At 71.7% G+C, this 569-nt stretch overlaps 1 protein-coding gene across 1 annotated transcript in view; it reads right to left on the bottom strand.

Annotated features, from left to right (window-relative positions):
• Apba2 (amyloid beta precursor protein binding family A member 2) overlaps positions 1 to 152 on the bottom strand; it is a 232,344-nt gene extending 232,192 nt beyond the window's left edge. Inside the window, exon 1 of the mRNA XM_004623237.3 lies at positions 101 to 152. The gene's annotated coding sequence lies outside the window, so the exon portion shown is untranslated. The remainder of the gene's footprint in view (positions 1 to 100) is intronic.
• Positions 153 to 569: the final 417 nt, after the last annotated feature.

The following is a 569-nucleotide window of genomic DNA, read 5'->3' as shown; positions in this document are numbered from 1 at the left end:
CGCCGGAGAGCGCGTGCGGCGGGAAGGCGGCGAGGACAAAGATGCTGCGCGCCGGGCGCTGGCCCCGGCCCCGCGGGGAGGGTCCGCGGGCGCGGTGCACCTGGACTGGATCCTGCGGGGCCGGCCCGGGGCAGGCTGGAGCCCGGGCTCGGGAAGCCGTGGCGGCTCCCTGCGGAGCGCACGGGCTCGGAGCTACGAAACAGGTGAAGACAACGCTCAGCTGCGCCCGCGCCCTGCCCCGCACGCTGCGCTGCCCCCTAGCGGCCTCGGGAGAGCCAGAGCGCCGCGCTCGGACCTGGCGACCGCACCCTGCTCCCGGCAGAGGACACTGTGCGAGTCGTCCTGGGCCGGCAGCACCGGGAGCAGGGCCTTCGCGAGACCCTGTGGCAAGGGAGACCCCTGCTTCACGCGCTGCACATCCCCCGAACGAGTGCAGCGACCGCTCTTCCGTCCAGGACCCCGGGAACCAAGCCAATTTCTGGCCCTCATGCTGTCTTAGCCTCCACCCCAAGGCCTAGCTCAAGACCTCTTGTTCTCCTGCAGGCAGAGGACCCCTGACCTTCAACATC

This window comes from Octodon degus, unplaced genomic scaffold (genome assembly GCF_000260255.1).
Source record: "Octodon degus isolate 3935 unplaced genomic scaffold, OctDeg1.0 scaffold00002, whole genome shotgun sequence".
Taxonomy (NCBI): Eukaryota; Metazoa; Chordata; class Mammalia; order Rodentia; family Octodontidae; genus Octodon; species Octodon degus.
Note: the sequence above shows the minus strand (reverse complement) of the source record. Positions and strands in the feature narration are given on the sequence as shown.